Source organism: Rattus norvegicus, chromosome 18, assembly GCF_036323735.1.
Source record: "Rattus norvegicus strain BN/NHsdMcwi chromosome 18, GRCr8, whole genome shotgun sequence".
NCBI lineage: Eukaryota > Metazoa > Chordata > Mammalia > Rodentia > Muridae > Rattus > Rattus norvegicus.
In genome coordinates, this window is record NC_086036.1 from 2,533,061 (window position 1) to 2,542,627 (window position 9,567).

General features: G+C 40.4%; 1 pseudogene; it reads right to left on the minus strand.

Annotated features, from left to right (window-relative positions):
* Window positions 1-7,398: 7,398 nt before the first annotated feature.
* LOC108348846 (40S ribosomal protein S10 pseudogene) lies at window positions 7,399-7,896 on the minus strand (annotated as a pseudogene).
* Between the last annotated feature and the right edge of the window lie 1,671 nt (window positions 7,897-9,567).

A 9,567-nucleotide genomic window follows, 5' to 3' on the forward strand; every position in this document is an offset into this window, starting at 1 on the left:
TTTAGACATGTTTCCTACCTTTTTTAGGTTGTGTGGTGAGACGGTGGAAATCTGTGATTTTAAAGCAAAACTGTCTATAACTACTTAGTAGACTGTCCAGTCAGTGTTCTTCAGCTAGCACCAGCAACCAAGAGAGATTTCAGACTAACTTAGGAAGAACAAATGTAGGTTTTCTTGTTGTTATTTACTTATTTTGTAACTGTTTCTTATAAGGTTCATATTATTTTTTTGGAGTTTGGAGTTTATAACACCACAACCCTATTCAAGAGTTTAGTAAAGTAGGACCTTAACCTGAGATGCTCAGGAAACTCATAAACACACACACACACACACACACACACACACACACACACACACACACACACAAAATGTAATTAAAAATATTTTTTAAAAACGTTTGGGAAAGTTGGTAATTGTGTCTGCAGCAGATTATAGTTTCTGGTCATTTTAAGCTTTCTCCAACTCAGGACAATCAATGAAGAGTTTTGAGCACCTGTATGTGGTCGTCTAGCTCCCAGAGTGGGTGGAGGAGCGTCACGGAATCCTGAAACAGTCCAGACAGTGAAGGCAGAGCCCACTGCATGCCTAGGCTTCCCCTCTCTGAGTCCCATCATCCTGCACTTGGGGTTAATCTTACCTCAATGTTGGCCCTGGGGAGAGTTCCTGGGGCACACCATTGGAAGATGTGACCCTTGCTGTGTATGGTCTCTTAAGAGGATGTGATTGTGTGTCCTAAGAGCAGCAGCTCACCAGAAAACATGCAATGAAAATTTTGAGCACGTAAGTGAAAAGGAGAAAACCCTTGGTGATCTAATTTATTTTGGGATTTTAGTCCTATTTATTATTATTGGTTGTCTTATTTTATCTTAATATAGATATAGATGTACTCTTGACTTTATTATTTATTGGCATAAACAAGAAAGTTCTCTGCTCACAAACACAGCGCTCCTTCCCCATACATATAATTGTAAAACTCACACACACACACACACACACACACACACACACACACACACACACACACGCAACTTAACAGTTAGTCATAATTTAAGAGCTTGACAAAGAAGTACATGCATATGGTCACCATAACATGTAAAAACACATTAAACATGCATACGGTCACTGTAGCATGGTATAAATACATTAAATATGCAAAGCATAATACCACGCTAAGGAAATTCACCAGTAACCTATCACTTAGCTGTCTCTGGATGACAGAACAAATGATGCTAATTCCACATACACTCTTTTGGGAACTATCTTGGCATTTGTATGCAAATGACCCACTTAGATGTATACATAATAAATACCCTATTTTGTGCCCTTTTTTTTTTATTAACTTGAGTATTTCTTATTTACATTTCGAGTGTTATTCCCTTTCCCGGTTTCTGGGCAATCATCCCCCTAATCCCTCCCCCTCCCCTTCTTTATGGGTGTTTCCCTCCCCATCCTCCCCCATTGCCGCCCTCCCCCCAACAATCACATTCACTGGGGGTTCAGTCTTAGCAGAACCAAGGGCTTCCCCTTCCACTGGTGATCTTACTAGAATATTCATTGCTACTTATGAGGTCAGAGTCCAGAGTCCAGGGTCAATCCATGTATAGTCTTTAGGTAGTGGCTTAGTCCCTGGAAGCTCTGGTTGCTTGGCATTGTTGTTCATAAGGGGTCTCGAGCTCCTTCAAGCTCTTCGAGTTCTTTCTCTGATTCCTTCAATGGGGATCCCGTTCTCAGTTCAGTGGTTTGCTGCTGGCATTCGCCTCTGTATTTGCTGTATTCTGACTGTGTCTCTCGGGAGAGATCTACATTTGGCTCCTGTCGGCCTGCACTTCTTCGCTTCATCCATCTTGTCTAATTGGATGGCTGTATATGTATGGGCCACATGTGGGGCAGGCTCTGAATGGGTGTTCCTTCTGTGTCTGTTTTAATCTTTGCCTCTCTATTCCCTGCCAAGGGTATTCTTGTTCCCCTTTTAAAGAAGGAGTGAAGCATTCACATTTTGATCATCTGTCTTGAGTTTCATTTGTTCTAGGCATCTAGGGTAATTCAAGCATTTGGGCTAATAGCCACTTATCAATGAGTGCATACCATGTGTGTTTTTCTGTGATTGGGTTAGCTCACTCAGGATGATATTTTCCAGTTCCAACCATTTGCCTACGAATTTCATAAAGTCGTTGTTTTTGATAGCTGAGTAATATTCCATTGTGTAGATGTACCACATTTTCTGTATCCATTCCTCTGTTGAAGGGCATCTGGGTTCTTTCCAGCTTCTGGCTATTATAAATAAGGGTGCTATGAACATAGTGGAGCATGTGTCTTTTTTATATGTTGGGGCATCTTTTGGGTATATGCCCAAGAGAGGTATAGCTGGATCCTCAGGCAGTTCAATGTCCAATTTTCTGAGGAACCTCCAGACTGATTTCCAGAATGGTTGTACCAGTCTGCAACCCCACCAACAATGGAGGAGTGTTCCTCCTTCTCCACATCCTCGCCAGCATTTGCTGTCACCTGAGTTTTTGATCTTAGCCATTCTGACTGGTGTGAGGTGAAATCTCAGGGTTGTTTTGATTTGCATTTCCCTTATGACTAAAGATGTTGAACATTTCTTTAGGTGTTTCTCAGCCATTCGGCATTCCTCAGCTGTGAATTCTTTGTTTAGCTCTGAACCCCATTTTTTAATAGGGTTATTTGTCTCCCTGCGGTCTAACTTCTTGAGTTCTTTGTATATTTTGGATATAAGGCCTCTATCTGTTGTAGGATTGGTAAAGATCTTTTCCCAATCTTTTGGTTGCCGTTTTGTCCTAACCACAGTGTCCTTTGCCTTACAGAAGCTTTGCAGTTTTATGAGATCCCATTTGTCGATTCTTGATCTTAGAGCGTAAGCCATTGGTGTTTTGTTCAGGAAATTTTTTCCAGTGCCCATGTGTTCCAGATGCTTCCCTAGTTTTTCTTCTATTAGTTTGAGTGTGTCTGGCTTGATGTGGAGGTCCTTTATCCACTTGGACTTAAGCTTTGTACAGGGTGATAAGCATGGATCGATCTGCATTCTTCTGCATGTTGCCCTCCAGTTGAACCAGCACCATTTGCTGAAAATGCTATCTTTTTTCCATTGGATGGTTTTGGCTCCTTTGTCAAAAATCAAGTGACCATAGGTGTGTGGGTTCATTTCTGGGTCTTCAACTCTGTTCCATTGGTCTATCTGTCTGTCTCTGTACCAATACCATGCAGTTTTTATCACTATTGCTCTGTAATGCTGCTTGAGTTCAGGGATAGTGATTCCCCCTGAAGTCCTTTTATTGTTGAGGATAGTTTTAGCTATCCTGGGTTTTTTGTTATTCCAGATGAATTTGCAAATTGTTCTGTCTAACTCTTTGAAGAATTGGATTGGTATTTTGATGGGGATTGCATTGAATCTGTAGATCGCTTTTGGTAGAATGGCCATTTTTACTATATTAATCCTGCCAATCCATGAGCATAGGAGATCTTTCCATCTTCTGAGGTCTTCTTCAATTTCTTTCTTCAGAGTCTTGAAGTTCTTATTTTACAAATCTTTTACTTGCTTAGTTAAAGTCACACCGAGGTACTTTATATTATTTGGATCTATTATGAAGGGTGTCGTTTCCGTAATTTCTTTCTCGGCTTGTTTCTCTTTTGTGTAAAGGAAGGCTACTGATTTATTTGAGTTAATTTTATACCCAGCCACTTTGCTGAAGTTGTTTATCAGCTTTAGTAGTTCTCTGGTGTAACTTTTGGGATCACTTAAATATACTATCATATCATCTGCAAATAGTGATATTTTGACTTCTTCTTTTCCGATCTGTATCCCCTTGACCTCCTTTTGTTTTCTGATTGCTCTGGCTAGAACTTCAAGAACTGTATTGAATAAGTAGGGAGAGAGTGGGCAGCCTTGTCTAGTCCCTAATTTTAGTGGGATTGCTTCAAGTTCCTCTCCATTTAGTTTAATGTTAGCAACTGGTTTGCTGTTTATGGCTTTTACTATATTTAGGTATGGGCCTTGAATTCCTATTCTTTCCAGGACTTTTATCATGAAGGGGTGTTGAATTTTGTCAAATGCTTTCTCAGCATCTAATGAAGTGATCATGTGGTTTTGTTCTTTTGTTTATATAATGGATCACGTTGATGGTTTTCCGTATATTAAACCATCCCTGCATGCCTGGGATGAAGCCTACTTGATCATGGTGGATGATTGTTTTGATGTGCTCTTGGATTCGGTTTGCCAGAATTTTATTGAGTTTTTTCGCTTTGATATTCATAAGGGAAATTGGTCTGAAGTTCTCTTTCTTTGTTGGGTCTTTGTGTGGTTTAGGTATAAGAGTAATTGTGGCTTCATAGAAGGAATTCGGGAGTGATCCATCTGTTTCAATTTTGTGGAATAGTTTGGATAATATTGGTATGAGGTCTTCTATGAAGGTCTGATAGAATTCTGCACTAAACCTGTCTGGACCTGGGCTCTTTTTGGTTGGGAGACCTTTAATGACTGCTTCTATTTCCTTAGGAGTTAGGAGTTATGGGGTTGTTTAACTGGTTTATCTGTCCCTGATTTAACTTCGGTACCTGGTATCTGTCTAGGAAATTGTCCATTTCCTGCAGATTTTCAAGTTTTGTTGAATATAGGCTTTTATAGTAAGATCTGATGATTTTTTGAATTTCCTCTGAATTTGTAGTTATGTCTCCCTTTTCATTTCTGATTTTGTTAATTTGGACACACTCTCTGTGTCCTCTCGTTAGTCTGGCTAAGGGTTTATCTATCTTGTTGATTTTCTCAAAGAACCAACTTTTGGTTCTGTTGATTCTTTCTATGTCCTTTTTGTTTCTACTTGGTTGATTTCAGCTCTGAGTTTGATTATTTCCTGCCTTCTACTCCTCCTGGGTGTATTTGCTTCTTTTTGTTCTAGAGCTTTTAGGTGTGCTGTCAAGCTGCTGACATATGCTCTTTCCTGTTTCTTTCTGCAGGCACTCAGCGCTATGAGTTTTCCTCTTAGCACAGCTTTCATTGTGTCCCATAAGTTTGGGTATGTTGTACCTTCATTTTCATTAAATTCTAAAAAGTCTTTAATTTCTTTCTTTATTTCTTCCTTGACTAGGTTATCATTGAATAGAGCATTGTTCAATTTCCACGTATATGTGGGCATTCTTCCCTTATTGTTACTGAAGACCAGCTTTAGGCCGTGGTGGTCTGATAGCACACATGGGATTATTTCTATCTTTCTGTACCTGTTGAGGCCCGTTTTTTGACCAATTATATGGTCAATTTTGGAGAAAGTACCATGAGGAGCTGAGAAGAATGTATATCCTTTTGCTTTAGGATAGAATGTTCTATAAATATCTGTTAAGTCCATTTGTCTCATGACTTCTCTTAGTCTGTCTACGTCTCTGTTTAATTTCTGTTTCCATGATCTGTCCATTGATGAGAGTGGGGTGTTGAAATCTCCTACTATTATTGTGTGAGGTGCAATGTGTGTTTTGAGCTTTAGTAAGGTTTTTTTTACGTATGTGGGTGCCCTTGTATTTGGGGCATAGATATTTAGGATTGAGAGTTCATCTTGGTGGATTTTTCCTTTGATCAATATGAAGTGTCCTTCCTTATCTTTTTTGATGACTTTTAGTTGAAAATTGATTTTATTTGATATTAGAATGGCTAGTCCAGCTTTCTTCTTCAGACCATTTGCTTGGAAAGTTGTTTTCCAGCCTTTCACTCTGAGGTAGTGTCTGTCTTTGTGTGTTTCCTGTAGGCAGCAGAATGCCGGGTCCTCGTTGCGAATCCAGTTTGTTAATCTATGTCTTTTTATTGGGGAGTTGAGGCCATTGATATTGAGAGATATTAAGGAATAGTGATTACTGCTTCCTGTTATATTCATATTTGGATATGAGGTTATGTTTGTGTGCTTTTCTTCTCTTTGTTTTGTTGCCAAGGTGATTAGTTTCTTGCTTCTAGGGTATAGCTTGCCTCCTTATGTTGGGCTTTACCATTTATTATCCTTTGTAGTGCTGGATTTGTAGAAAGATATTGTGTAAATTTGGTTTTGTCATGGAATATCTTGGTTTCTCCATCTATGTTAATTGAGAGTTTTGCAGGATACAGTAACCTGGGCTGGCATTTGTGTTCTCTTAGGGTCTGTATGACATCTGTCCAGGATCTTCTGGCTTTCATAGTTTCTGGCAAGAAGTCTGGTGTGATTCTGATAGGTCTGCCTTTATATGTTACTTGACCTTTTTCCCTTACTGCTTTTAATATTCTTTCTTTATTTTGTGCGTTTGGTGTTTTGACTATTATGTGACGGGAGGTATTTCTTTTCTGGTCCAATCTATTTGGAGTTCTGTAGGCTTCTTGTATGCTTATGGGTATCTATTTCTTTAGGTTAGGGCAGTTTTCTTCTATGGTTTTGTTGCTGGGAGTCTTCACTCTCTTCTATACCCATTATCCTTAGGTTTGATCTTCTCATTGAGTCCTGGATTTCCCGTATGTTTTGGACCAGTAGCTTTTTCTGCTTTACATTATCTTTGACAGTTGAGTCAATGATTTCTATGGAATCTTCTGCTCCTGAGATTCTCTCTTCCATCTCTTGTATTCTGTTGGTGAAGCTCGTATCTACAGCTCCTTGTCTCTTCTTTTGGTTTTCTATATCCAGGGTTGTTTCCATGTGTTCTTTCTTGATTTCTTCTATTTCCATTTTTAATTCCTTCAACTGTTTGATTGTGTTTTCCTGGAATTCTTTCAGGGATTTTTGTGACTCCTCTCTATGGGCTTCTACTTGTTTATTTATGTTTTCCTGGAATTCTTTTAGGGATTTTTGTGATTCCTCTCTGTAGGCTTCTACTTGTTCTCTAAGGGAGTTCTTCACGTCTTTCTTGAAGTCCTTCAGCATCATGATCAAATATGATTTTGAAACTAGATCTTGCTTTCTGGTGTGTTTGGATATTCCGTGTTTGCTTTGGTGGGAGAATTGGGCTCCGATGATGCCATGTAGTCTTGGTTTCTGTTGCTTGGATTCCTGTGCTTGCCTCTCGCCATCAGATTATCTCTAGTGTTACTTTGTTCTGCTATTTCTGACAGTGGTTAGACTGTCCTATAAGCCTGTGTTTCAGGAGTACTGCAGACCTGTTTTCCTGTTTTCTTTGAGCCAGTTATGGGGACAGAGTGTTCTGCTTTCAGGCGTGTAGTTTTTCCTATCTACAGGTCTTCAGCTGTTCCTGTGGGCCTGTGTCTTGAGTTCACCATGTGCCCTTCTTTTTATGCTAATGCTGTGTATTAATGAACACTTCAGATGAATACATCTGGAGCTAGCTTATTGTTTTTCATTATTTATTTATCTATCTATTCTTTTTTCCTTTAAAGTTTATTCAATAGAACATAATCTCCAACTTCACTGAGTTGGCTGATCACATCTGACCGAAACCCCCTCTAAACTGGAATTCTGTTGCTGAGTCAGCCCTAGCCTCAGCTTTCTTGTCAGCCCCAGGGGGAACAGCCCTCCTTCTCTTGGTGTCTCTGTCTGCCTTCCCTTTGATTCTTGTAGGCCACTCACCCTCTGGACCTTTGGGCCAAGGGAGGCCTGCCAGTCTTGAGATGACTGTAGCACAGGGTGGCAGGCACAGTCTCTGGAGGTAGGTGCAGGTAATCTGGGAGATATTGGATGCCCTCATTTGTAAAGTATCAGTAGAAATGTCTCCAAGCAAACTGCTCCTTCACATAGCCTTGAGACTTGAGAGACTGCATGGCTTTCATAACATGAAGGTTGGGCACGTTCTTGTCTGCCAGCTCTCGGTGTTTGGACATGTGGACACCTTTTTTGGCAACCATCACTCCTTCCTTAAAAAGGAGATCATAGATGGTAATCCGATTCTTCTTAGGCATCAACATCGGGATGGCTGCAGGGTCCGAGGTGGAGGCTGGAAAGGAAGGTGTCTCTCCCAGGGGCTCTTATTTATTCTTTTAAAGTGTGTTTTGCTGGAGACTAAACCTAGCTATGCACCCCACCCATTTATACATAATCAGTTGCATGTTCTAAGTGTTTGAGACATACAGAAACACAAAGAATAGACAGCCAAAGCCACATTGCATCCCTCTCACACAGCTGTGCATGTGTGTGTGCATGTGTGCATGTGCGTGTGTGTGTGTGTGTGTGTGTGTGTGTGTGTGTGTGTGTGTAGGGCGATTGTATGTGCTACTCACAGGTGTGTGGAGGTCAGAGGACAATTACAGGAGTTGGTTCTTTTCTTTTACCCTGTATGTTCTGGGGATGAAATTTAGGTTATCAGGCTTGGCAACAAACATCTTTATCCACGTAGCTATCTTGTCAATCTGTCTCACAACTTTTAGTCATACCATAACACATACATGTACACAAACATGTACATACACATATGGGATTTTTTATTTTTAACTTATTTTTGGAATATTTGAAATGGTATTATACTATACATGAGTGAATTTTAGTTTAAAATGGAGAAAATGTGGTATATATAAGCAATGGAGTTTTATTCAGCTGTGAAAGAAGAAGTAAATGATGTCATTTATAGAAACATGGATAAACTGGAAGTCATTGTGTTAAGTGAATAACAAAAGCCAGACCCAGAGAGACAAGTGTGTGTGCTTTCTTATATATATAGAATCTGGATGAACATAGATACCACAAGAAACCAAAGAGGGCCCTCTGGAGAAGAGGAAGAGGGGCAATGGGAAATGGGGAGGGGAAGGAGGGAGGCTGAAATGGGAGTAGCTGTGTTGGAAGTATGAATGAAAACATTGTAAGGAAACTCAGTGACTTTATACTGAAGATACTACTATATCCTAAAACCCCTCAAACAAGCCACACAAGACCACCAAGCAGTGGCATGCTATCTATTCTCTTCTGTCTCTGTTTGCATTTTACACACACACACACACACACACACACACACACACACACACACACACAGAGGTCTTAGCCTTTGTGGTGTTGGGGGCCTCATGCATGAGAGTCACGCTCTCTGGCTGCCCACTGAGTCCACCTGGCTACTAGCTATCTTCATATCCACACATATGCACATGCCTCACCTCCTGATGTAGCTGTCCTATCCCCTCACACATGTGCACATGCCTCACCTCCTGGTGTAGCTGTCCTATTCCCTCACACAGACTGCTGTGGCTTACTTAGTCTGCCTCTTGGTGAGTGACAGACTCCTAGACTGCAAAGACACTGTGCCTCTGCAGACTGTCTCATTGGTCCAGCCTCTCGCTATCACTTAGGAGTTAGTTCAAGCTCAAAGCTTGCCATATGTTTTGTATCATTCTAGATTAACTTAGGTCTTGACTAATTTAAGCCTAAATGAATACTGCACTACCTTACAAATAAAGACTTGTTCAACAAGTTAAGATCATGAAAAGCTTTCCTATTTATTTCCTGCCTTTTGCACAGGGCCACTGTGACATCATCTAATCAGCTGATGGGGTGTAAGCCTTGAGTGTAAGCATCCCAGTGTATGCAAGCATCCTGATGCTTCCTGAGCCCTCCCTCTATTGCTCTGTATTCTCTGAGGCCTTTCTATACATTTCCATCCACACTCTCT